General features: G+C 41.2%; 1 long non-coding RNA gene across 1 annotated transcript; it reads left to right on the forward strand.

Moving 5' to 3' along the window:
• Positions 1-2824: 2824 nt before the first annotated feature.
• On the forward strand, positions 2825-3477 carry LOC131995051 (uncharacterized). The gene is made up of 2 exons (XR_009397104.1): positions 2825-3075; positions 3132-3477. It is a non-coding gene; the product is annotated as an uncharacterized LOC131995051 (long non-coding RNA).
• Positions 3478-25658: the final 22181 nt, after the last annotated feature.

The raw sequence follows: 25658 nt of genomic DNA on the forward strand, positions 1-25658 counted from the left end.
ACCCCGGGGTCCACTCCACCCTCAAACAGAACATATTTACCGATCATGCCAATATATGGCTCATATAAAATGTTCCCGAAAGTGGAGCACGAATTTTAAATTTTTTTGTAAGGGCAAAGTGTCTTGGTGGCCACCCACCCCCGAAATACCCCGTAAACAGTCAATTATTTATCAAAGTGGTAATATGGGACTCAAAACAAGTAAAAAGGCATTAAGTTCGGCCGGGCCGAGCTTTGGATACCCACTACCTCGGGTATAAATGTAAACCACCTTTTATCAAAATCCGGTGTAAATTGCATACCTTATGTCCCATAGCAGTTATATCGAAATATGTTCCGATTTGGACCAAATACTAATCGGCACAAGTCATTGTTCAATTGTGTATAACAAAATATTGGTCTTTTTAGAAGCTATAACTAAAAATAAATCGATATGACCCATTTGCGACACGTATGTCGAAAAGCCTAACACAACTCACCGTCTCAATTTTCGGCAAAATCGCACAATAAATGCGCCTTTTATGTCCCCAAAACCTTAAGTCGAAAGATCGGCCTATATGGCAGCTATATCCAAATCTGAACCGATCTGGGCCAAATTGACGAAGGACGTCGAAGAGCCTAACGCAACTCACTGTCTCAAATTTCGCCAAAATCGGACAATAAATGCGGCTTTAATGGGCCTAAGACCCAAAATCGAGAGATCGGTCTATATGTCAGCTATATCCAAATCTGGACCGATCTGGGCTAAACTAACGAAGGATGTCGAGGGGCCTAACACAAGTCACTGTCCCAAATTTCAGCAAAATCGGATAATAAATGTGGCTGTAATGGGCCTAAGACCCTAAATCGGAGGATCGGTCTATATGGCAGCTATATCCAAATCTGAACCAATCTGGGTCAAATTAACGGAGAATATTGAAGGGCCTTACGCAACTCACTGTCCCAAAATTCAGCAAAATCGGATACTAAATGTGGCTTTTATTGGACTAAGAACCTAAATCGGAGGATCGGTCTATATGGCAGCTATATCCAAATTTTAACTGATCTGAGCCAAATTGACGAAGGATGTCGAAGGGCCTTATACCACTCACTGTTCCAAATTTCAGCAAAATCGGATAGTAATTGTAGCTTTTATGGGCCTAAGACCCTAAATCGGCGGATCGGTCTATATGGGGGCTATATCAAGATATAGTCCGATATAGTCCATCTTCGAACTTAACCTGCTTATGGACAAAAAAAGAATCTGTGCAAAGTTTCAGCTCAATATGTCTATTTGTAAAGACTGTATCGTGATTTCAACAGACAGACGGACGGACATGTCTAGATCGTCTTAGATTTTTACTCTGATCAAAAATATATATACTTTATAGGGTCGGAAATGGATATTTCGATGTGTTGCAAACGGAATGACAAAATGAATATACTCCCATCCTTCGGTGGTGGGTATAAAAATGGAGGCATTTGGGAGTAGAGTAAAATATTGCCCATGAACCGAGCGGGGCTAACTTCTCACACATCAATGAGTGCTTTTCGATTCAATTTTAATCTCAACGATAAGGGAACTTTTTTATAGCCAAGTCCGAATGGCGTGCCATAGTGCGAAACCTTATTGGGGAGAATTTGCATGACCATGCATGGTTTGGAACTTCGAAAATGTCGCCAGCATAAAGAGGAATAACCACCAGATTCGAAGCCAGGATTCGAACGCAGGCGTTAAGCGTCATAGATGAGCATGGGCTACAGTGGCAGGAATTCCATATCCACATTTAGGGGCGAAGTGTCCCCAACCTAAAAAGACATTACAGAGTTAAAGAAGGCGCAGCGGAGTGGGCCCAGTTCGGCTAGTTTTCTATAAAAAAAAGTTCAGCGAAGTTTGCTTTAAAAGTCTAATGTCAACGACATGTACTGCTTTTCAGTTAACTACAGTACAACCAAATTTCCTATTTCTCACAAACATTTGCATTGGCAATACTGTTCAAGGCTAAACCTCCAATATTCAGAGCTGTTTTTTTACAGTCAAAACGAAAAAGAAGATCCCAAAAAAAAAAACACAAATTTGCCAAGGAAAAATTACGTTTTTCTTTTATGTATGTGAGTTTTCTGTGTATTTTTTTTTTGATGATTTCTTGCTGTTACCGCTGCTGCTTTTACTGCTGTTGTTGTTTTTGTATTTTGATTTCAATGCAGGACCAACTTTTCGCCGAGGAAAAACCCAAAAATCCCAAAGATTAAAGAAAAGTAAAAGTCTTAAACAATAAATTCAATTTAGCTGTAACTAATACATGTTTACCATGTTCCATGTTTCATGGGAGCCCCCAAGAAGAAAACGATGTATATATGTGTATGTTCGTGTGTTGAGTGTGTGTGTGTGTTTGCGCGTATATGTGCAAATAGATCTCTCAACGAACATTTCATTTCATTTTATTCCCCATGAAAACCTCATACCTACCTCCACACGCGCCGGCTATTACACATCTATGAACAGGCTAAAATAGAAGTCCTTGAAGTGGATACCAAATGTTGTTGCTCTTGCTCGAGTTTCAAGCGAAGCTGCTGCTGGGAGCCCCTCTGCTCTTGTTGTTGTTGCTGATGGTGGTGTTAACTCGACAGCTACGGCTAGCCCATGTCCCCCGAGTTTTAAAGTTGTTTGCAAGAAATTTTCTGTTAGAGAATAGCGTTCAGTCCTTTGCCCAAACAGTAGCAGGAAATAGACAAAAATGTTCTTCGCTCTACTCAAGCACTAAAGCAGAAGTTTGTAAAATATTAGGTTTCCCAAAGCTACTTTGGATGTTTTAGTTTTTTTGGGAAAGAAAGAAAAAATCATAAATTGATTTATTATGTCAAACTTTTTTTTGAGCCAAAATTGGCCACATCAAATATCACTGCCGGGGATACTCAGATTTTGATGAGAAGGCATAAAAAAAGAAGAAAATTTATTGGTTTAACGTTGCCCTAGAATATTGACCCATGAGACTTGATGTTTAACGCATTAAGTTTGCTGAACTTGCCGAACTTTGAATGCAAATTTGCCCATGAAGATTCCATTAAAGAACTGGGTCAAATTTCCCACATATCAGTGAGTGCTGTCCGATTCAAGTTTTAACTCAATGATAAGGTGCCTCCTTTTTATAGCCGAGATCGAACGGCGTGTGGCAGTGAGACACCTCTATGTGTAGGAGTTTTTACATGGCTGCAGTACCTCACAAATGTTGCCAGCATTAGGGGGGGATAACCACCGCTGAAAATTTTTTTATGATATTCTCGCCAGGATTCGAACCCCGGCCTCCGAACTTTGAATACCCACCAATAATGATGTATTGCTTATCCTATTTTAGTATAACTCTACTATTATCCTTGTTATTATCCAAAAATAAGTCTATCTGGATCAAATTTAGGTGCAGGTTCCTAGAAGTCGCAGTATGCAAGTCGCAGTTTCATAATTCAAATCGGTAAATAAATTATGATTTATGGCCCTTAATCGGCAGATCGGACTATATGGAAGCTATATGCAAATAAGGTGAGATGTGGATCAAACTCCACTCGGATATTAAATGGCCCCTAGCAAAACTCACTGGTCAACATTTCAGCCAAATCGGGTAATAAGAGAGGCTTTAAAGGGCTGAGAGGGCAATTTAATCGGCAAATTGGTCTATATGGCAACTATATCCAAATATGACCCAATTGAGACGATCTTCAGTTCGAACAATGGGAGGCTAGTCCTGCTCACTTTTCTAAATCGGTTAACAAATGAGGCTTGCATAGGCTTTACAAACCAAAAAATAGTAAAAATGGACTCCCCTAACGTTGGCGACCCAAGCAAACGATAAAATCGGGAGATCGGTATATATGGGAGCAGTATAAAGCTATAGATCGATTCAGACCATATTGGACATATATATTGAAGGTCTTGGGGGAAGACGTTGATGAGAATTGTGCCTTCCAGAGGCTCAAAGGAAATCAAGATCCCAGATCGGTTTATATAGCAGCTCTATCAGGTTATGTACCGATTTGTGCAAAATTACAGCCAAATTGAATAAGAATTGCGCCCTGTAAAAGCTGAAGAAGTCAAGACCCATGATCGGTTTATATGGAAGCTATATAAGCTTATGAACCGATTTGAACCATATTAAGCACAGTTGCTGGAAGTGACACCAAAACATCACGTGCAAAATTTAAATCGGACGAGAATTGCGCCCTTCAGAGGCCCATAAAGTCAACTCCCAAAATCGGTTAATATGGCAGCTATATCAAAACATGGACCGATTTTGCCCATTTACAGTCCTAACCGACATACCCTAATAAAAAGTATTTGTGCAAAATTTCAAGCGCTTACCTTTACTCCTTCGAAAGTTAGCGTGCTTTGCCTCAGACAGACTGACGGACATGGCTACAACGTCTTAAAATGTCATGACGATCAAGAATATATTGGGTTGCCCAAAAAGTAATTGCGGATTTTTTAAAAGAAAGTAAATGCATTTTTAATAAAAATTAGAATAAACTTTAATCAAGTATACTTTTTTTTACACTTTTTTTCTAAAGCAAGCTAAAAGTAACAGCTGATAACTGACAGAAGAAAGAATGCAATTACAGAGTCACAAGCTGTTAAAAAAATTTGTCAACGCCGACTATATGAAAAATCCGCAATTACTTTTTGGGCAACCCAATATATACTTTGTGGCGTCTTAGACGAATATTTTGAGGTGTTACAAACGGATTGACGAAATTAGTATACCCCCATCCTATAGTGGAGGCTATTGAAAGGACCTTGATTTGCGTATCTCCACCTGGAATGTCCGGACCCCGTTGCACATCAGCAGATCATGGTCGTTTTTTCGTTTGCGTGGGTCGTCAATGTTAGGGGCGCATGTAGTGGTTGACTAGTTGCCATGACACAAGGCATGAATTTGATTTTGATTTTTTGATTTGTGATTAGTCGGAGGCTGAAACATCTTGTCTCCAGCTTTACTCCGGTGAAATGAGAGGCTAGCCACAATCCGCATAAAAGCCAAAGTTTTTCAACATTAGGCTTTTTTTAATACACCTTTCATATGCCAAAGAATTTGAATCTGGAGATCGGTATATGTATGTGGCACCTTTATCCAAATATAGACTGATCCAAACCATAAAGGGCAAGGGCTTTACTCCGGCGGATGAGAGGCTAACCACAATCGGCATAAAAGCCAAAGTTTTTCAACATTAGGCTTTTTTTAATACACCTTTCATAGGCCAAAGAATTTGAATCTGGAGATCGGTATATGTATGTGGCACCTTTATCCAAATATACACTGATCTGAACCATAAAAACACGGGCTTAACAGGGCTCACTGTGCCAAATTTCAGGAAAATTCCAGCAATAAATGCGCCTTTTATATGAGCAAGACCTTAAATTGGGAGATCGGTCCATATATCAGCTATATCTGAATATAGACCGATCTTTGCCATATTGAACACGAATGTCAAAGAGCCTAACACAGTCTATTGTGTCAGCAAAATCGAATAATAAACGTGCTTTATGGTCCCAGGAACTTAAATCGGGATATCGGTCTATCTGGGGCCTATTGAACTGGGATATTGAGTAGCCTAATGCAACTCGCTGTCCCAGATTTCAGCAAAATAGGAAGACAAATGTGTCTGTTATGGGCTTAATACCTTAAATTGTGAGGTCGGTCTATATGACAGCTATATCGAAATATAGACTGAGCTTAACCATACTTGGTGCGAATGTCGAGGGGCCTTACCCAATTCATTGTGCCTAATTTCAGCAAGGTCGGTTAATAATCGCATCTTTTATGTTCTTAAATCGAGAGATCGGCATATATGGCAGCTATATTCAAATCGGGACCGATCTGGGCTGCATTGAAAAGGTTTGTCGAGGTCTTTAAATTGGCTATATAAAGATGTAGTCTGCTAATGCGCATCTTCGAACTTAACCTGCCTATGAACAAATAAAGAATCTGTGCAAAGTTTCAGCTCAATAGTTCTATTTTTATACCCACCACTAAAGAATGGGGGTTTACTAACTTCGCTATTTCGTTTAGAACACTTCCAAAATATTGTTCTAAGACCTCATTAAGTATGCAAATTTTTGATCGCCTTGCCATTTTAAGTCGATCTAGCCATGTCCATCTGTCTGTCTGTGGAAAGCACGCTACTTTTCGAAGGAGTAAAGCTAGGCATTTGAAATTTTTCAAAAATACTTCCTATTAGTGTAGGTCCGGTTGGGATTGTAAGTGGGCCATATCGGTTCATACTTAGATAAAGCTTCCATATAAACTGATTGCCACATATTACTTCTTGAGCCTCTTGTTGCCTGATTTTGATGAAATTTTGCTCAATTTGATGAAATTTTGCACGATGACCTTTAACTTGCATGCCAAGTAAGGTTTAAATCTGCCCAAAACCTGATAAAGCTCCCATATAAACCGATCTCCAGATTTTACTTCTTGAGAGGGCGTAATTCTTATCTTAGCCTCTTGAGGGCGCGATTGTTGCCTGATTTTGATGAAATTTTGCACATTGACTTTCAACTTACCAATTAAGGTTTAAATCGGCCCAAAACCTGATAAAACTCCCATATCAACCGATCTCCAGATTTTACTTCTTTACTCTCTAGAGGGCATAATTCTTATCCGATTCTGCTGAAATTTGTCACAGTCAATGTATCTACGACCTCCAACAAACGTGCCAAATATGGTCTGAATTGGTCTATAACCTGATATAGTTCCCATATAAACCGATCTCCCGATTTTATTTCTTTAGCCTCTTAAGGGCGTAATTCCTATCCGACGTGACTGCAATTTTGTGCTATGATGGTTTTAATGACTTTTAATGGATGTGCCAAGTACATTTGGTATCGGTATAAAACCAGATTTAGCTCCCATAAAAACCGCTCTCCCGATTTTATTTCTTGAGCCTCTAGAGGATGTAATTCTTATCCGAAATTGGGCACAGTCACTGTGTATATGACTTCTAACAAAAGTGCCAAATATGACCTGAATCGGTCTATAACCTAATATAGCTTCCATATAAACCGATATACCGATTTCACTTCTTGAGTGCAGTTCTTATCGATTCGACTGATAATTTGTACTGTGAAGTCTTCATTGACATTAAATTGATGTGCCAAGTATTGTTCGAATCGGTGGTAACCCTCATATAGCTCCCATATAAACCGATCCCCCGATTTTTTTCTGAAGCCTCTATAGGACGTAATTCTTATCCAATTTAGCACAGTGGATAAGAATTTGGAAATTTTGCATAGTGCGTGCCATAAATGGTCTGAATAGGTCGATAACCTTATATAGTTCACGTGGAAAACGATCGCCCCATTGTACTTCGTAAGTCTCTCTAGGGCGCAAAGGACCGTCTGTCCCTACGCAAGCTCGGATCTACCTATGCCGGAGCTTGTGACACCCTTCGTCGGAACCATCTTGTTCCCTCAACAAACCTCAGGAGACATGTCCGAGGTAAGTTCGCAAGTTCACCCAGATCACAGAAGAAACGGCTCCCCAGAGAGGTGAGCCTACGTCTCTGCAGACCAGGATAGGAACACAGCAAGTGCTCAATAGTCTCCTCTTCATCCTCATCGAGACAACTCCTACAGAAGTCATTGTGCGGTATCCCCATACACGCCGCCATGCGGCCAATGAGTACCTATGTCAAGGTACTCATTGACCTCTTAGCGAACGCCAGTAACTCCCTCGTCCTCCTCTGATCGATGACTGGCCATAGGGCCTTCGCAGTCCGGCAACCATCCACCGAGTCCCACCTCGCCATCAACGCCGCCCTGCCCATCCCATCTACTGTGTTCAGTGGTTCGACAAATGGCACGTAGGCAAGACCGGTGACTGGTCCGCCCGGTGCAGGCGAACCCCTCCTGGGGCACTTGTCCTCGCTCTTATTTCCCCTCATGCCCAGGAACCAATGTCAGCGTCACATCGTGGGCCCGGAGCTTATCCAGGGTTTTCAAACAATTCGTCACTCATCTCGACCTCACCATCCTCGACCCCAAGGCCTTGAGCGCCACCATACTGTCCACATAAATTCGGAGTTTCGAGGGCGGTAAGCCTTTTACCAGAATTTCTCTTGCGGCCACTGCATTGGTACAAACCTCTGCCTGAAAGACCGTAAACTCGTCCGGCAGTCTCAGAGATAAACTGATATTGAGTGCATCAGAGTAGACCCCCAATCCTGTCCCTGATTCCATCTTGTGGCCATCTGTGTAGATTTAGGTCCAATCCTCTTCAAGAGATCCTCTTCAGTCTACCCTCCGTATCCATAACACCCAGAATCGAACTCTGGCCGCAACCATCCTCCTTCGCCATGGCGAGCTCCCTTAGCCTAAGCGTGACCCTGGGGGCCTATATTTGTAACTGGCGCAGTTCCAATGGGTCCAGCATCGCCTCCAGGTCTGCCTGCGGCGCGGATCTCAGTGCCCCTTTGATCCCGACACAGGCCAGTCTCTGGATCTTCTCGAACTTTTACGCACTCGACCTCTTCGCTGGGCATTCCAACGTACCAGTGTTCATAGACCAGTACTGGTTTCACGATGGCCCTGTACATCTTATAAATCATCCTGGGAGTCACCCCCCACTTCCTACCGAACATCTTTCTGCAGGAGTAAAAAGCGCACAGTGCCTTACGGCTTCTTTCCTCGGTGTTGCTCTTCCAGGAGAGTTTCGAATCGAGGACTATGCCAAGTTACTTCGACAGCCGGTCACCCTGGACTACCGTCCAAGGACGGTAGTCTCCGGTATCTTATATTTACACGTAAAGAGCACCAGCTCCGTTTTTCCTGGGTTGGTCCATTTCTGGAAGCCCATCGCGACAACCTTCTCAGTGACCCTTCCATGACTTCGCTGATTGTCGACTGAAGCTTTCCTCGGACCAGTAGCACGACGTCGTCCGCATAAGCGATAATCCTCGTGCCTTCCCTACCGAGATTCATCAGGATTTCATTAATCACGAGATTCCATAGATTCGGTGAGAACGCCCCTATTTGGGGCTTTCCTCTGGTCACCCGCCTTCTGAACACACTATCTCCCAGGTTCGCATTAATAATCCTTTATGGCAGGATTTTTTTGTCCATTGGGAGATTAAGGGGTGAATCCCCGTGCGGCCCAGTGCGGCTACTATCGCCCCTATACCCACATTTTTGATGGTCCCCTTAATATCCAAAAAGGCCGCCAAAGTGCAATCTTTCTGCCGGAGAGACGTCTCGATCTCCTGTACCACCTCGTGAGGGCCCATCTCCACCGACTTGCCTTTGAGGTTTGCGTTTTGTGCCCCACTGAAGTTTTCCGGCGTCAGTCCCCCTCTCACCTTCATGTAAATCAGTCTTTCCAGTATTTTCATCAAAAACGATTACAAACTAATAGGCCTATAATCCTTCGTCGTACTGTGGTTTATTCTTCCCGCCTTGGGGATAAAGACCACCTTGACTTCCTTCCATGCCCTCGGTATGTAGGACCATGCCATGCTCGTTCTGAAGATCTGCTCAAGCCATGGCAGGGTGGCTCCAAGGGACTCCTGGTGCAGTGCCGAGATAATTCCGTCAGGTCCGGCCGACTTAAATGGCCGGAAAATGCGGACCGCCCACTCTATCTTCTCCTCGTCAACGATGTCCCTGATAAGGCCATCCGTTAAGGCCCCATGTGTTGGTATTGCGATGTCCTGATCACCGACCCCTTCCTTATCACCTGGGAAATGAGCCTTCATCAAAAGTTACACCGTCTCCTGCCCACTATCGCTCTCTCACCTTCAGGTCAATCAGTCTTTGCAGTGTTGTCAGCAAAATCGATGACAGACTCATGGGCCTATAATCCTTCGTTGTACTGTGGTTTACTCTTCCCGCCTTGGGGATAAAGACCACCTTGACTTCCCTTCATGCCCTCGGTATATAGGACCATGCCAGGCTCGCCCTGAAGATCTGCTCAAGCCATGGAAGGGTGACTCCAAGGGATTCCTGTAGCAGTGCCGGGATAATTCCGTCAGGTCCGGCCAACTTAAATAACTGGAAAATGCGGAACGTCCATTTTCCGGTCATCCTTGTCAACGATGTCCCTGATGAGAACATCCGTTAAGGCCACATGTGTAGGTATTGCGATGTCCTGATCGCCGACCTCTTCCTTGTCATCTGGGAAATGAGCCTTAAAAGTTCCACCGTCTCCTGCCCACTCTCAGTCCAAGTCCAGTCTTCCTTCAAAGATTTATTAAAATATTTTTTTCGAAGTCTAAATTTAGACAAATTTTCTTCGATTTGCAGCCACAGTTAATACAGCCAAATGGTTTAATATTTTGTCCAGCAAAATATCCACGTATTTTGCACCTTAGTAAATGGAATATTCCCTTCCCTGGACGAGACATTAGCCACGGTGTGCACTTCATATCTTCTGATGAGAGCTTCTTAAAAGAAGTTTTAAACATGTAAAAGCGTGCTAAGTTCGACCGGGCCGAATCTTATATACCCTCCACCATAGATCGCATTTGTCGAGTTCTTTTCCCGGCATCTCTTCTTAGGCAAAAAAGGATATAAGAAACGAGTGCTCTGCTACTAAAACGATATCAAGATATGGTCCGGTTCGGACCACAATTAAATTATATGTTGGAGACAGGTGTAAAATTTCAGCTAATTCGAATAAGAATTGCACCCTTTGGGGGCTCAAGAAGTAAAATAGAGAGATCGATTTATATGGGAGCTGTATCGGGCTATAGACCGATTCAGACCATAATAAACACGTTTGTTGATGGTCATGAGAGGATCCGTCGTACAAAATTTCAGGCATATCGGATAATAATTGCGACTTCTAGGGGTCAAGAAGTCAAGATCCCAGATCGGTTTATATGGCAGCTATATCAGGTTATGAACCGATTTGAACCTTATTTGAGACAGTTGTTGACAGTAAAAATAAAATACGTCATGCAAAATTTCAGCCAAATCGGATAGGAATTGCGCCCTCTAGAAGCTCAAGAAGTCAAATCCCCAGATCTGTTTATATGACAGCTATATCAGGTTATGGACCGATTTAAACCATACTTGGCACAGTTGTTGGGTATCATAACAAAACACGTCGTGCGAAATTTCATTCCATTCGGATAAGAATTGCGCACTCTAGAGGCTCAAGAAGTCAAGACCCAAGATCGGTTTATATGGCAGCTATATCAGGTTATGGACCGATTTAAACCATACTTGGCACAGTTGTTGGTTATCATAACAAAACACGTCGTCCAAAATTTCATTCTGATCGGATAAGAATTGCGCACTCTACAGGCTCAAGAAGTCAAGACCCAAGATCGGTTTATATGGCAGCTATATCAGGTTATGGACCGATTTAAACCATACTTGGCACAGTTGTTGGTTATCATAACAAAACACGTCGTGCAAAATTTCATTTCAATCGGATAAGAATTGCGCACTCTAGAGGCTCAAGAAGTCAAGACCCAATATCGGTTTATATGGCAGCTATATCAGGTTATAAACCGATTTGAACCATACTTGGTACAGTTGTTGGATATAATAACAAAACACGTCGTGCAAAATTTCATTCTGATCGGATAAGAATTGCGCACGCTAGAGGCTCAAGAAATCAAGACCCAAGATCGGTTTATATGGCAGCTATATCAGGTTATGGACCGATTTGAACTATACTTGTCACAGTTGTTGGATATCATAACAAAACACGTCGTGCAAAATTTCATTCCAATCGGATAAGAATTGCGCACTCTAGAGGCTCAAGAAGTCAAGACCCAATATCGGTTTATATGGCAGCTATATCAAAACATGGACCGATATGGCCCATTTACAATACCAACCGACCTACACTAATAAGAAGTATTTGTGCAAAATTTCAAGCGGCTAGCTTTACTCCTTCGGAAGTTAGCGTGCTTTCGACAGACAGACGGACGGACGGACGGACATGGCTAGATCGACACAAAATTTCACGACGATCAAGAATTTATATTCTTTATGGGGTCTCAGACGAATATTTCGAGTAGTTACAAACAGAATGACGAAATTAGTATACCCCCCATCTTATGGTGGAGGGTATAAAAAGTGCCTGGAAACTTACTCCTTGCCTCAAAGGCAAGGTCAACAACATTGAGAATCCAACACCATTGAAAATCCAACACAATTGATAATCCAACACCTTTGAGAACCCATCCAGGCTATGAAGAACTTCAATATTGTACGGTTTATCTGTTGCTCCCTCCCTGCAGGCAGCAGCTTGAAGTTGCACTGCCGATTATTTTGACCTGGTGATTTAATTAAGGTTAATCAGAATTTTATCCCTGTTCCTTAATGAAATGTTGATGGGCAAATTTGCATTTGCATCAATCTTTTCGGACCATTATTGCGTTTGCTGTTCGTCCCTTGAATTGTAATCGCATCCATAATTAAAGTTCTTGTTCATACTTTTCATTTTATATTAGTTTTCCCATAGAAAATTTTGTCAACATTTGATTCTAATCCTCTGGTTTCCTAACACTTCACATAATTGGATATCGTAAAATAGCAAAAATAAATAAGCATCTAAATAAAGGAAAACTCACTACAATCATCAAATCTTATCATGGCTAGATGTTTTTATTTAACAACTTTACTTGGATTTTTGTTTGTCATTATTCGCATACATATGACTCGAAAGTGTGTCATACACTGCTTTCCATTCTATTAAACTCGGCATTGGTTATTATGATTATATTTTTGATATTCAAATGCTGTACCTCCTACTACTCTACTCGACTCAATGCTCCACTCTACAATGGCACTCGACTTGACTTGGGAGTGTATTCCAATTGTATCAACTTTGCAAGTATGACAATATCCAATTATGAAAATAATAACAGGAGCAAGAGCAACATCATCTTCCTCCATGTATGAGTGTTCCATTCGTATGTGCATGTGTATGAGTTTGTGCGTGTGTGAGTGTGTGTGTGTCTGTGTCTTTGCTTGCATGTTAGTTACAGCTACTTTTGCTCCCGGTTGCGAATGACAGGCGATGTCTGTTGCGGTCTATTATCTTGGCGTTCATGCTTCCACACAGTACTTTGGCATTTTGTGTGTATGAGTGTGGGTGTATGGGGTAGGTTCTTGCTCCATGCCAAATGGCTGGTCTACATGTTTTGTATGAAACTAGAGGGTGAATAGGTGCCACTAAATCGTATTGTCGATGAACAGTGGGTAAGAATGAATGTGAAAGAAAAGTGTTTCCTGTTATTAAAAAAACCTGGATATTTTCCATAGAAAAAGCATTCATGAAAGTTTCTGTGGATAAAAACTATCTGGAAATGTTGTGTAGAACAGGGTAAGGCAAGGTTATATTGAAAAGAGGATGCGGACATTAATCCGCCCCTTGGCACTAAGGACAACTAAGTATAGAACTAAATAAAAAAAAATAGTAAGGAAGGGATAGTCGTGCGGTGTCGACTTTATAATACCCTACACCTCTCCTATAGGTAAGGTAAGGTTGAAAAGAGGGTGCAGATATTAATCCGCCTCATGCCACTATGGACATACACCTAAGCCAGTAATCGGCTTGTTGTGCGCTCTAAAAGCTTATATAACCTCTAAAAAGTAAATTTTAAGTTAGGAATTCCGTGCTACCTACAAAACCCATAATTCTTTTCAATGCCACTCCCCTATGTTGGTTCATGTCTGGTATTGTGTCTTCACCTAAGTGCCGGACATGAAATTTAAGTTTGTTTATGTCTGTTTATTGTGTCTTCGCCTAGGTACCGGTATCTGTTGGACGCGAAAGCCGGGCAATGACAAAGGAAATGCTCCAACGTTTTATACCCTACACATGCTATCACTTGCGGCACCGATTTTGTGCTCGTAGTGCTATGTGTCCCATTATGATACCAATAGCTATACTGACCTCCTTCTTGCTTCCTTTCAGTAATAGCCTCGTCTTTTCACGATCTGGATCCCCCCCATAGGATTTTCGCCGTCCTACCGACCTTTTCGCTGTTTCACAATGTTACATGCGCATTCGTCGCCAACACCCTTAACTCGGACTGCGTCGACCCGAAAGGCTTCGGGTTAACCAAGTTTATTGACGGCAGTCCGCTGGCCTTCACCGCCAAATCGTCTGCCCTTTCATTTCCCCTTACTCCGTTATGGCCCGGCACCCAAACGATGGGGATTTTGCCATCCTCAGAGAAGGCGTTAATGTCCTTCTTACACTGACAGACTGTTCGTGACCTTACCGTCCCATCGCCTTAAGTCTCATAGCCACAGTGGCTGCCTCACACCAATAAGTACACTCTGGTAACTATATCCAATTCTGAACCAATTTTGATGGACCTTCGCGGATGTTTTCGGATGGGTTATTAAACATTCCATATCAAATTTCGAGCAAATATGGTCAAACTTCAAATTACCCAAAATCTGATGAATATATATATGGGAGCTATATCTAAATCTGAACCGATTTCGACTTAACTTCTTAGTTATTGTGGTAGCCGCCGAGGTAAGCGTTTGGCAAGATTGGTCAACAAATGCGCTTGAAGTGGCTCTTAGCGTGAAAATCGATGCGGATTTTTCCATCCTCAGAGAAGGCGTTAATCTCCTTCCTACACCGCCAGACTGTGACCTTATTGTCCTGGTTGTTATTGCCCTTATGGCAATTTTACTGTCAGTAAAGATGTTCACATTCGACGTCCTCGCGTTAGAACCACACAACCTCACGCATTCCGTGATCGCCCGGATCTCCGCCCGTAGGACCGTATTATGGTCAGGCAGTCTAAAACAAATCTCAGTACCTAGGTTCTCAATGTAAACTCCTAGGCCCACTCTGTCCTCTAGCTTTGATCCATCCGTGTAACATGATCTTCCAGATGGCAATACTAGGGTTCCGCCAATCCAAGACTGTGGCGATGGCAGCAGTGCCTCACACTCGACTTTAAGATACATCTCAGGTATCCGATCGGAAACCTCTTTCCTTCCTTCCGATTTCCTATCGCCGCCTCGATTATACCGCGATGGTATGAGCTACTCCCATCCTCAATCCATTCTCCCATCGCCTTAAGTCTCATAGCCGCAGAGGCTGCCTCACACCTATAAGTCAATGTGGTAGTTATATCCAATTCTGAACCAATTTTGATGGACCTTCGCGGATGTTTTCAGATGGGTTATCAAACAATCCATATCAAATTTCAAGCAAATATGGCCAAACTGCAAATTACCCAAAATCTGACGAATATATATATGGGAGCTATATCTAAATCTAAACCAATTTCGACTAAACTTCTTAGTTATTGTGGTAGCCCCCGATGTAGGTCAACAAATGCGCTTGCAGTGCTCTTAAAGTGAAAATCGAGCGATATACAGCAATGTCGAAAGTCTTAAGAAAATCCTTGCTGTCAAATTTGGAGGGAATCGGTTAACAAATGAGCACATTATTGCAATATTTCTCAAAATCAGACGAACATATTTATGGGAGCTATTTTTAAATCCTAACCGATTTCGAGCAAACTTTACAGATATTGTGGAAGTCACTGAGAAAAGCGGAGAAAGTTATTCTGAGTCAATCGGTATACTTATCAAAGGGTTTTTCTCACTTCCTTCTGGGTGTTACAAACAAATGCACTAAATTATAATACCCTGTACCACAGTGGGGTACCAAATTATAGAAAAAATTGCTAGAAAAAATGTGAAGAGAGTAAATGACTTAGGGGTGGACGTTTTCTCTAGAAAATTATTTTTCTTAATATCTTTAATAGAAAACTTTTCTATAGAAAAACATTTAGAAAAAAATGTTCTACAAATGTTGTGTACATACGAGGAAAATCGTGTTAAGTTCGGTCATGTCGAACTTTGGATACCCACCACCATGGATAAATTAACCATCCTCTTTTATAACAACTCCATTACCATAACCATGTTGCTGTTGTTATCAACATTGCATGTGGGGGTAGCGATCCTTGTCAAGCTCCTTTAGGCGTGCAAATTCGTTCTGGTCTATACTACGGATCGCCGCGGGTACATAATGACCATTGGTTATTTAAAGGCGCTAATAACTCGCCTTGTAGTATCGAACATCATAGGCACTCAGTATTTACGCAAGTGCCGGTGCCACCCGGCCTCTCACTAAGATTCTCCGCTCGATACCGCTGATTGTTAACGACTGCGTTGCAGCGACTTCGTATGGAGCATTTCAATATAAACAACCTTTGGACGCGCCCGGTAGCTAACAGCTAAGCTTCTCGTGACAGCGAAGAACACCGCACAGATCGGACCTCAAGCCAGTGTGGGGCACACTTTTCCCGTGCCGGGACCATATCAGGTCCCGAAAACTCTTGTAAAAGGTGACTTGTTAAGAGCTATAGGATAGTTTAGAAAAAAACAAAAACACATAAAATTCAGAATAATGCATGAAATCTTTATTTGAAACGATAGTACGTACGGTCCATATAATGTAATGTTTGAAGATTATTTCATGCAAATGTTGACCGCGACTGCGCCTCAAATGATCCATCCACTTAGTCCAATTTTGGCATACTCTTTCCAACATATCTGCCGGTATCTCACAAATAAGTGCTTCAATGTTGTCTTCCAATGCGTCAATTGAAACGGGCTTGTCTGTCTATACAGTCAGGCTTTAACATAGCCCAACAAAAATATTCTAAAAGCGTTAAATAGCATGATCTAGGCGACCAATGTACCGATCCCGAACGTGAAATAAAATGTTCTCCGAACTCGCCTCTCAGTAAGATCATCGTTAGGCGTGCTGTGTGTCATATGACACCGTCTTGTGGAAACCACATGTCACAAATCAAGCTCCTGAATTTTTAATAAAAAATAGTTAGATATCATCTGACGGTAGCGCTCACAATTCACAGTTACGTTGCGATTCGCATCATCTTTGAAGAAGTACGGTCCAGTGATGCCACCAGCCCATAAACCGCACCAAACTGTTACCTTTTCTGGATGCATTGGTAGCTCTTGCAATACTTCTGGCTGATCTTCACTCCAAAATTTACAATTCTGCTTATTTACGTACCTGTTGGGCCTAAAATGATATCCCGAACGTGAAATGTTCATCGAACTCGCCTATCAATAAGTCCATTGTTACTCGTGCTGTATGGCATGTAGCACCGTCTTGTAGAAACCACATATCATGCAAATCGTGTTCTTGCATTTTGGACAAAAAATATTTCGATATCATCTGACGATAACGCTACGATTCGCATCATCTTTGAAGAAGTACGGCCCAATGATGTCACCAGCCCATTAACCGCACAAAACTGTCACCTTTTCTGGATGCATTGATAGCTCTTGCAATACTTCTGGCTGATCTTCACTCCACAATTAACAATTCTGCTTATTTACGTACCCATTGAGTCAAAAATGAGCTTCGTCGCTGAAGAAGAAGAAGCGCGCGATAAACTTTCTTAACAGAGCACGCATTTTGATAATAAAATTCAATAATTTGCAAGCGTTGTTCGTTTGTAAGTCGATTCTGGTTAAATTAGAGACCAAATGGAAGATGTTTGAGCTGTTTAAACCAGTGTTGCCAAAAAGATAATAGCTAAAAAATCACCCTTTAGAAGAAAATATTCTGAATTTTTTATGTTGAAAACAGTTAAAAGCGTGTTAGTCCCGGCCGAATGTGATGTCCCCTTCACCTTTTATGGCGTTTGTCAAGTTTTTTGCCCGATAACTCTTGACAGGCAAACAATGGATAATGGATTAAAATTGCCATGGACCTATTTCAGGTTATGGACTGTTTAATGCCATACTAAACTTGAATGTTGGAGACGACAGTAGAAGTTATTGTGCGAAATTTCAGCCAAACCGGTTGAGAACTTGGGCTATGGAGCATAAGGTCTAAAGATCGGATTATATGGCAACAATATTAGGTTATGAACCGATTCAGAATATCACCAAAATCGTATAAGAGTTGCGCCCTCTAAATGCTCGATAAGGGAACTATATAAGGTGTTCGACCAAGTCATATATGTTGAAGGTCAAAGGAGAAGTCTATGTGCAAAATTTCAGCCAAATCGGATAAGAATTGAGCCCCTAGAGGCTCAAGAAGTATAATCGGGAGATGGGTTTATATAAATCCCCTTTCGTCATAATCCGTTGAAAGTTGGATAACTTATGCACCCAAATTCGGCACGGACATTGAGTGGTCTACAAAATATAAGTCACTGTTAAATTTTGTATTTAAATTAAAACAATTAAAAAGGCGTTAAGATCGGTCGGGCCGAACTTTGGATACCCACCACCTCGGGTATATATGTAAAGCACCTTTCAGCAAAATCCGGTGAAAATTGCATACCTTATGTCCCAAAGCAGTTATATCGAAATATGTTCCAATATGGACCAAATACTAATAAGTACAAGTCATTGTTCAATTGTGTGCAACAAAATATTAGTCTTTTTAGTAGCTATATCTAAAAATAAACCGATCTGAACCATATATGACACTGATGTCGAATAGCCTGACATAAGTCACTGTGTCAATTTTCAATGAAATTTTTAAATGCGCCTTTTATGGGGCCCAGACTTCAAATCGAGATATCGGTCTACATGGCAGCTATATCCAAATCTGGAAAAATTCGGGCCAAGTTGCAGGAAAATGTCAAAGAGCCTAACACAACGCACTGTCCCAACTCTCAACGCACTGTCCCAACTCTCGGCGAAAACGGACAATAAATGCGCCTTTTATGGGCCCACAACCTTAAATCGAGAGATCGGTCTATATGGCAGCTATATTCATATCTAAACCGATTTGTGCCAAATTGAAGAAGGACGTCGAAGAGCCTAACACAACTCACTGTCTCAAATTTCAGCGACATCGGACAATAAATGCGCCTTTTATGGCCTCAAACCGAGAGATCGGTCTATATGGCAGCTATATCCAAATATGAACCGATCTGTGCCACATTGCAGAAATGTGTGAAGGGGTTTAACTTTACACACTGTCCTAAATTTTGGCAACATCGGACAATAAATGCGCCTTTTTTAGGCCCATAACCTTAAATCCAGAGATCGGTCTATATGACAGCTATATTCAAATCTGAACCGATCGGAGCCAAATTGAAGCACGATATCGATGGGCCTAAGACAACTCACTGTCCCAAATTTCAGCAAAATCGGATAATAAATGTGGCATTTATGGGCCTAAGATCCTAAATCGGAGGATCGGTCTATATGGCAGCTATATCCAAATCTGAACCGATCTGAACCAAATTGACAAAAGATGTCGAAGGGCCTAACACAACTCATTGTCCCAAATTTCAGCAAAGTCGGATAATAAATGCGCCTTTTATGGGCCCAAGACCCTAAATCGGAGGATCGGTCTATATGGCAGCTATATCCAAATATGAACCGATCGGAGCCAAATTGAAGCACGATATCGGTGGGCCTAAGATAACTCACTGTCCCAAATTTCAGCAAAATCGGATAATAAATGTTGCATTTATGGGCCTAAGATCCTAAATCGGAGGATCGGTCTATATGGCAGCTATATCCAAATCTGAACCGATCTGAACCAAATTGACAAAAGATGTCGAAGGGCCTAACACAACTCATTGTCCCAAATTTCAGCAAAATCGGATAATAAATGTGGCTTTTATGGGTCTAAGACCCTAAATCGGCGGATCGGATGTCGAGTGGCCCAACGCAACTTATGGGCTTAAGATCCTAAATCGGCGGATCAGTCTATATGGCAGCTATATCTAAATTTGGACCGATCTGGGCGGATCGGTCTATATGGGGACTATATCAAGATATAGTCCGATATAGTCCATCTTCAAACTTAACCTGCTTACGGACAAAAAGAGAATCTGTGCAAAGTTTCAGCTCAATATCTCTATTTTTAAAGACTGCAGCGTGATTTCAACAGACAGAGGGACGGACAAACGGACGGACATGGCTAGATCGTCTTAGATTTTTACGCTGATCAAGAATATATATACTTTATAGGGTCGAAAATGGATATTTCCGTGTGTTGCAAACGGAATGACAAAATGAATATACCCCCATCCTTCGGTGGTGGGTATAAAAAACATATAACAGGACGTTCTGTCATCGTTCAGAATTATTTCAGAACTATTGGGGTAAAAATACCTGCAGACAAACAGTCCAGAAATTATTCAGATTTATGTCAAAAAATGTACGACAAGACGATCAGATATCGTTCAGATTTCTTTAAGAAAAAATTCCCACGGACAAGTAATCCAGAAATCGTTCAGAATTCCTTTCGCACGGTCGGAACTTTTTTAGAACTGTGAGAAAAAAAAACCTTCAGAAAGCCAAAGAGAATTTTTAACAATTTCGTTAAGATCTTGTTGGAAGAGTTCAGAATTTGTACAGAAATGTCTGATATTGGAATTTTGGTTCACTGGGAAGTGTTATTACAATCGGTCAATATACTGACATAGCCCCATATAAATCGATCACTGGATTTGGCTCCTAGAGAACTAATTTTTTATCTAATTTGGTTTAAACTTGGCACAAAGATTTCTGTTGTGATTTCCAGCCCCTGTGCCAAGTATGATCTGAATCGGTGTGTATACTGATATAGGCCTCTTTAAAGACCGTTAACCGGATATGATCATAGAAGCCGCAATCAACTTCCGATGGGATTGATGCAAAATATTTCAAATTCAAACTAAGGTAACTAAGGTAAATTTTTAGCCAACCCGTTGTTCTAGGTATCCAAGATTCAGCCCGACCGAACTAAACGCCTTTTTACTTGTTTTGTTATTAATTTTCCAAAAAATTTCTGAACAATTTTCTCACCAAAAAAGTTAAATTTTTTTATGATGTTTTTTTTTATTTTTTTTTATTTTTTTTTATTTTATTTATTTTTTAATTATTTTTTTTTTTATTTTTTTTTATTTTTTTTTTATTTTTTTTTTATTTTTTTTTTTATTTTTTTTTTATTTTTTTATTTATTTTTTTATTTATTTTTTATTTTTTTCCCATTTTTCCCACTGTGCGACGATGATGATGGCTATGCTAAAGTTGTAGCTGATTTTGTTTTTGCTTTTGTTATTGGTTGTATCACATTTGTTTCAGCTGCTGTATGGATTGACGGTGGTTATTGTTGTCTCCGTTGAGTTAGTCGTTGGTTGGTTGGTTGGTTGCTTGGTTGGTGCCCCGACCGCCCCTGGTCGATGATGTTGATGGCGGTGGCTGTGCTTGGAGTAGCTCCAAGCGGCCGCTGCTATACATTATACGTTGGCGTTGTGTATAGTTACGATTGTTTCAATTTAAAATGTATGCTTTTGACAGGGTTTATTTGTTGTTGTTTGCTGTGCTGTTCCCCTGCCAGGCTTAGGTTAAGTTAAACTAACTTACCCACATTCTCGTCGTCGTCCTCCTTCTTCATACCACCATTGTTTCGTATCACCCTCATACCATATGGCACCCTTCGGCGGCTGCTAATGTTTGTTGAGTCAGTGTGTTATGTGTCTGGCAAAGTGAATGATTTAGCCGCCCCGGCATGTGGGTCGGCTGTCGGTTATTCGCCCATGGGCTAATGTGGCGTTCGAGGGAATGGAGACAAGAGCTGCTGAAATTTAATTTGTGCGGTTCTTTTGAGCTGCCGACTTGGTGAGTTAGTGAGTGTTGTTTGTGTCCAAGCTCGTTGCCAAGTTGTTGGCAACTGAGAAGACTTGTCGAACATAATTAGTTTAAAATGGCAGGGCCATAACGAGTGTAAGGATTAAACAACGTTTAATGCTGCCACTACTACTGGTGTAGGTAATGCTTTAGAGGATTTAAGGTAACTTTACTTTAAGTGCAGCATTTGAGCTTAAACACAAAACTTTTGCCAGGGATTAAAAAAAAATATATTCAGGTCTTAAGTGTGGCTGCAGAGCAAAAAAAAAAGAAGGACAACTAACACCATGACTTTTAAAAACGCCACAAGCGTTTAATGGAATCAAATTCCTGTCTCGTTCCCCTCTAAAAGGATTCATTTTGAAAACCTAAAATAGCAAAGGTCAGATTGTTGAGGAAGAATGTTGTACACATTTCATTCAGAAGCATGACTGAGGGCTTTTACTAAAACTTTACCTAACAACAAAATAAGCTGCGTGATGTTAAACCAAATGGTAGACCACTTTTTTTGATCCGTGTAAACGATTTTGTGATTTAATTGTCTTTCAAGGTTACCTGAAGCTGAAATTAACTTTGATTTTTTTAACTTTTATGGTGCTATGAGAAGAGGATTAAAGCGATATACCAAATTTGAATTCACTTATTTACAATTGGGCTTCCTTATACTTACTTTCTGCAGGAAATTCTCAATTTTTATACAGTTTTTTAAAAATTAATCATAATAAATATTTCTATGGTGAATTTATTGAATATTTGACTTTATTTTTTTTTTGTTAATAATGCTTATATTTTTGTTTTTTTTGCAGGTGAGTGTTGCTTTCAATGAATTGATTATACCATAGAACTCTTATGACAGTAAGTACTTGAAATTTTCACATATATGAACTCTAATAAAAATCCGCATTATTTGCATACCGATCGTGCGAAAATAATCTAAAAAAGTAAAAAGGCATTAAGTTTGGCCGGGCCGAATTTTGGCTACCCACCCCCTCTGTTGTATATGTAAACCCCTTTTCGCCACAATCTGGTGAAAATTGGTTAATTTATGCACTCAAATTCGGAATGGACATGGAGTGGTCTAATAAATATACGTCATTGCTGAATATTTTATTTTAAATTCCAACAAAATCGGGTAAAAAATAAAGCTTTTATGAACTTCAGACCCTAAACGGCAGATCGGTCAATATGGCAGCTATATCTAAATGTAATCCGATCTGTACCATATTTGGATCGGATGTTGAGAGGCTTAAAACTGCGCATTATTCCAAATTTCAGCGATATCGGATAAAAAATAAAACTTTTAAGAGCTTCAGACCCTTAACCGGCAGATCGGTCTATAAGACAGCTATATCTAAATATAGGCCGATCTGAACCATATTTTGGTCAGATGTCGGTAGGCTTAAAATAACCCATTGTTTTAAATAAAGCTAAAATAAATAGAGCTAAAAAATAAAGCTTTTATGGGCATCAGACCCTTTATCGGCAGATCGGTCTATATGGCAGCTATATCCAAATATAGTCCGATCTGAACTATATTTGGGTCCAATATTGAGAGGCTAAAAATAATCTATGGTTTTAAATTTCAGCGAAATCGGTCATATGGCCTTCAGACCCCTTATCAGGGAATCGGTCTATATGGCAGCTATATCTAAATATAGTCCGATCTGTATCATATTTATTTTTGAAGGCTCTAGAGTGATTACAACAGACGGACGGACAGACGCACGGACATCGCTAAATCGTCTTAGAATTTTTCAGCGATCCGAAGTATATATTCTTTGTAGGGTCGGAAATGCATATTTCGATGTTTTACAAACGGAATGACAAAATGAATATACTCCCTATCCTATGGTGGTGGGTGTAAACAGTCAGTCTTTTTAAGCCTCCCGGCATCCGACTCGAACACTGGACTATATATATATATAAAATTGGCATATACACCGATCTGCGAACATACGTTCTAAAGCCCGCAAAAGACGCATTTAGTGTCCGATTTCACTGGAATTTGAAGCACTGAGTTGTATTAAGCCTCCCATCATCCGATCCGAATATGATCTAGATCGGGCTTTATTAAGATATAGTTGCCATGTCTACCGATCTGCCAATAAAAGCCGCATTCATTAAAAGCCGCATTTCACTGATATTTGGAACAATGATTTATTTTAAGCCTCCCATCATCCGACTCGTATATGGTGTTAATCATATTGTGGGGTCCTTACAACGATTCCCACCACGTTCGTCTGCGAATACCGCTGCCTGCGGCTAGAAATTGGGCAGCTCTTGGGGTATTCGACCGTCTGGTATAAAGCGAGTGGCTGTTGCGTTAATGATGTCTCGGAATTTCCTCTCGGCAACTAGCACACCGGAGGGGGGTGGCAGTTCACTGAAGCGTCGATTGGTATACTCTCTGAAGCCGACCCAATCGGCCTTCTTCTGATTGATAAACATCCGTCGCTCAGAGGTTATAAAGTCGAGTGGTTGGTCAATGTTGAGAATTAAAGGGAGGTGGTCTGATTCCCAAGAAATGACGTATTGCCAGGATACATCACTCAGGAGATCAGAGGATGAAATAGAAATGTCTGGCTTGGTGCTGCATCTGCTCGTAATCCTAGTGTGGCATGTTGGAAATCATACTATGTGAAAAATTTCAGCCAAATCGGACAAAAATTGCAACTTCCAGGGTCTCAGAAAGTCAAATCGGGAGATCGGTTTATATAGGAGCTATATCAGGTTATTGACCGATTGGGCCGGACTCGGAACAGTAGTTGGAAATTATAACATAACACTATGTGCAAAATTTTAGCCAAATGGGACAAAAATTGTGGCTTCCAAGGGCTCAAGAAGTCACATCGGGTGATCGGTTTATATGGGAGCAATATAAGGTTATAGACCTCCACATCCGTCTATAACCTGATATTGATCCCATATAAACCGATCGCCCGATGTGACTTCTTGAGCCCTTGGAAGCCACAATTTTTGTCCCATTTGGCTAAAATTTTGCACAGTTGTTTGTAGTCATAACAGAACACTATGTGCAAAATTTCAGCCAAATTTCAGCCAAAATGTGTCTTCCATGGGCTCAAGAAGTCAAATCAGGAGATCGGTTTATATGGAAGCTATATCCGAATCTGAACCGATATGGCCCATTTGCAATCCCCAACGACCTACATCAATATAAAGTATCTGTGCAAAAATTAAAGCGGCTAGCTCTACGCGTTCGACCGCTATTGTGATTTAGACAGCCGGACGGATATGGCTAATTCGACTCAGAATGGAGAGACTATCAAGATTATAAATACTATATGGGGTCCTAGATCAATAATTCGAGGTGTTACAAGCGGAATGACTAGATTAGTATACCCTCATCCTATGGTGGCGGGTATAAAATGATACACTCTTCAGCACTAGCATATTGGGGGCTGGGATGCTGCTGTTGTGTATATTACCGCAAGGGAGAGATCGATGGGTCACATAGTCCGACGACCAGGACGCATAAGCCTACAACGACGATGTTTGGGACCCAATGCTGTCTATGTTCTCACAGCATCTTGCAACATGACGTAGTGACATAAGGCCAGACCAAGATCAGAAATGTACCCACTCCTTTCACCGTTTACACCTCACCAACTCCGACTGATTATGGAGGCGGTTTTAGCAAACTGAACGGAACCAGGGTCCGGGGTTCTTTTCAACCCCGCTCGGACCAGAGGCGTTCGGAGAAGGGGCTCCCGGATGTGCCTCTCCCATGACGAAAAAAAGGACGAACACGTACACTGAGGCGGCAGCCTTTGGCGATAAGGAACTCCATAGGCTCAATCCGGTGCGTACAAGCGGCTGCCATGGGATTGTATATAACCTGATATAGTTCCCATATGAACCGGTCACCCGATTTGACATCTTCAGCCCCCGTAATCCTCAATTTTAATCCGTTTTGGCCAAAATTTTGTACCTACTGTTCTGTTACGACTTCCAACAACTGTGACAAGTGCTGTCTAAATTGGTCTGCAAATGCCAATTTGCCCATTAGCATTCCATCAAAGAACTGAAGCAAACTTCTCACAAATCAATGAGTGCTGTCC

The sequence above is a fragment of the Stomoxys calcitrans genome, chromosome 2 (assembly GCF_963082655.1).
Source record: "Stomoxys calcitrans chromosome 2, idStoCalc2.1, whole genome shotgun sequence".
Taxonomy (NCBI): domain Eukaryota; kingdom Metazoa; phylum Arthropoda; class Insecta; order Diptera; family Muscidae; genus Stomoxys; species Stomoxys calcitrans.